General features: G+C 50.3%; 1 pseudogene; it reads right to left on the reverse strand.

Moving 5' to 3' along the window:
- Nucleotides 1–964: 964 nt before the first annotated feature.
- On the reverse strand, nucleotides 965–2,881 carry LOC146721120 (small subunit ribosomal RNA; annotated as a pseudogene).
- Nucleotides 2,882–3,637: the final 756 nt, after the last annotated feature.

Below are 3,637 nucleotides of genomic sequence, written 5' to 3' on the forward strand. Positions count from 1 at the left end.
CTCAGTTGTGATTAGTTTTTGTAATTTTGTAATCATTTTATTACAATAATTTTTTAATCAAGTGCGTAGTAAAAAGGTAAATAGAATTTATTAAAAAAAAAAAAGTTTTTTTCTTTTGCAGGTGTCACAGTGTGTCAATTCGGTTGTATCCGCAGGCAACATTATTGTCAAAGGGGACAAAAACATCCTAAAAGGTAAGAACAGTGGAGAGAGAGAGAGAAAAGAGAGGTGTGTGTGTGTGGTGAAAACGCGACACACACCGCCCCCAACACACACAAAAAAAACCCGGTGTAACAAACAGTGATGTTCGAGCGCCCCGTAATCGCCCGGTCGGATAATGTTTTTGCCCGCTCCTGATTACAGCCCTACTGTGCTGAATTTGAAATTTTTTTTTATTTTAAAAACTAAGTTCGGAAAAAAATTTTGGCAAAGGAAAAATCGTCTTAGAATTGATAGGAATACACTTTTTAAGGACAAACGGTTGTTTTAAACACCCTGTATATTATAATAATATTGGGGGGGTCCTCTCGCTGAAAACCCTCCTCCCCACCGGGTTTGTTTTTCCCCCGGCCCCTGGAGCTGGGGGGGACAGGGGGGGCGCGCGCGACGAACGTCGGGGGTGCTGCACACACGCGGCGCGGGCATAGGTTACCCCGGGTTCGCCTAAACGCCGAATGACGTCTGTGTGGTGTGGCCGGGAAGGCACAACACAGCGTGATCCGAAGGTCTCGCTCCAATCGTCGTCGAAAAACCGCCGGCGCGTGCTTGCTTCCGACTATTTCGGTCAGAAGGGCGATGGCGTCCGTCGTTATATCAAACACAAAAACAAATTCCGTCAAATCCTTTTTTTCTTTTTTTTCCCGGAGCGCCTTTTTAGCGCGTCCCCCTTTAGTGCCGTGCTGCGAGCCCGGGGTCTCTCCCAAAAAGAGGGACTCTCGACCGCAGAGCAGGACCTCCGGAACGTTAATGATCTTCCGAGGTTTCACCTACGGAAACTTGTTACGAATTTTACTTCTCTAAAATGATCAAGTTGGTCATCTTCCGGCAAACATCGCAATGCCGAGACATTGCCGCGCACCAGTCCGAAGGGACCTCACTAAATCATTTAATCGGTAGAGAGTTAGCGGACGGGCGGTGTGTACAAAGGGCGGGACGTAATCAACGCGAGCTATGGACTCGCAGTTTACTGGGAGTTCCTCGTTCATGGGGAACAATGGCAAGCCCCAATCCCTCGCACGAGGAGGTTCAGCGGGTTACCGGGCCTTTCGCCAGGGAACAAACGCTGATTCCTTTAAGTGTAGCGCGCGTGCGACCCAGAAAATCTAAGGGCATCACGACCTGTTATTGCTCAAATCTCGTGCGGCTAGAAGCCGCCTGTCCCTCTAAGAAGATTTGTTTGTACGTGGTATAGTAAAAAACCCGCCAGTCCGAAGCCGGGGGGCCTTCGCGGATTACCATAAGGTAGCCTACTTTAGCAGGCAGAGTCTCGTTTTCGTTATCGAATTAACCAGACAAATCGCATCCACCACTAAGAACGGCGCCATGACACCACCACCCACCGAGATCAAGAAAGGAGCTATCAATGCTTGTCAATCCTTACGGTGTCTGGGCCTGTGAGGTTTTCCCGGGTTGAGTTCAATTAAGCCGCAGGCTCCACTCCTGGTGGTGCCTTCCGTCAATTCCTTAAAGTTTCAGCTTTGCAACCATACTTCACCGGAAACCCAAAAGCTGTGGTTTCCCGGAAGCTGCCCGCCGAGTCATCGGGAGGAACTTGGCGGATCGGCTGGGCATCGTATGGTTAGAACTGAGGGCGGTATCTGATCGCCGTCAAACTCAACTTCCGTTCTGATTTTTAATATGAAAACATTTTGGCAAAATGCTTTCGCTTCTGTACGTCTGCGACGATCCAAGAATTTCACATCTAACGTCGCAAACGAATGCCCCAATCTGTCCCTATTAAATTTCATTACCTCGGGGTCCGAAAACCAACAAAATAGAACCCAGTCCTATTCCATATTCATGCAGCAGTATTCAGGCGAAGGTAGCCGCTTTAAGCACTCAATTTGTTCAAAGTAACGTACCGGCCCGACTCTGACAATCAGTAAAGAGCCACCGCGACGGGATATATTGGGCCGCCCTCGCGCAACAAGCCCACCGGTTAGGACGTCCCCACATCACGCCAGTTAAAACACCGCGAGCGGTGAACGACGGTGTGCGCCACAGATTCCAATACGAGCTTTTTAACCGCAACCAAACTTTAAGATACGCATTGGAGCTGGGACTACCGCGGTGATGGCACCCAGACTTGCCCTCAAATGATCCTCGTTAAGGAATTTACAAGTGATCATTTCCGATTTACGGGGCCTCGGATGAGTTCCCGTTATCGTATTTTTCGTAACTACATCCCCGTGCCGGGAGTGGGTAAGTGCGCGCTGCTGCCTTCCTTGGATGTGGTAGCCGTTTCTCAGGCTCCCTCTCCGGAATCGAACCCGGATTCCCGTTACCCGTTACAACCATGGTAGGCGGCAGAACCTACCATCGACAGTGAAGGCAGACATTGAAAGATGCGTCGCCGGTTCTAGGACGTGCGATCAGCACAAAGTTATTCAGAGTCAACAACTAAAGGTGGACGAACGGCGAGCGCCGCCACCGATTGGTTTTTTTGATTAATAAAAGCGTCCTTCCATCATGTCGGGACTGGTTTTGCATGATGCTCTAGAATTACCACAGTTATTCCCAAGTAAATGTGGTTACAATCTAAATGAAACCATAACTGATTTAATGAGCCATTCGCGGTTTCACCTTAATTCGGCATGCACTGAGACAGTCATGGGCTATCTTGGGACAGATATGACTTACAATGGCAGGATCAAACCAGGGAGCTTCGTGTTCGGTTACTCGCAAGGGAGAAGGAACATCGAGAGCGAGCCCGAAAATCCGTCGCTAGCTCTTTTTCGCCGCGCGCGAGCGTTCGATGCCGAAACACCGACGCGCGCGCGCCACGACTCGTATGTAGCAATTTGATTTGCCGCCGGTCTGCTCAGGCCGGTCGGCGACACTCTGCTGTGTTTTTTAACGCTATTATGTAAAGCGTACGAGAGACACGGAGCGAGCAGTAAACCCCCGAGCCGCCGCCTCTCCTCTTCTCCTCCTCTCCGTTCAAAATCCACAAGATCCAAATACTCGTGTCTTATTCTCCCAAATGTGATGATGCGCGGTCTCGAGAGACCGCGCGATTCACCATGACGCTAGATCGACGATGGGCGAGCTTAGACGCGAGGGGACTGTTCTGTATGGTTGTACGCGGTTTACCGAACACGACAAGCAATTAAGGAATTCGGGCTCGGCCGTCACAAAGCAGGGGAAGAAGCAACTCTTCCGCAAACTGTATCCGTGGAGTAGATGCTCGGTAAGCGCGATCGATTCCGCTGCTGGTTACGTAAAACGAGAGGAACCGCGCGGCCCAAAAACACACTAGAGCGTGCGCGCCAAAAGAGCCATTCGGTCTTGCGACACCGAATCGTGGCATGCTGTGCTCGTAAATAAATAAGTGTGCGTTATTTTGCGCGCGCGTTTAGGCGACGACGAGAAGAGCCGCACCGTTAATCCCCGGCGAAGAGGAATACGAGACGAAAGC

The sequence above is a fragment of the Nylanderia fulva genome, unplaced genomic scaffold, assembly GCF_048542155.1.
Source record: "Nylanderia fulva isolate GAGA-0341 unplaced genomic scaffold, ASM4854215v1 Scaffold546, whole genome shotgun sequence".
Lineage (NCBI taxonomy): Eukaryota > Metazoa > Arthropoda > Insecta > Hymenoptera > Formicidae > Nylanderia > Nylanderia fulva.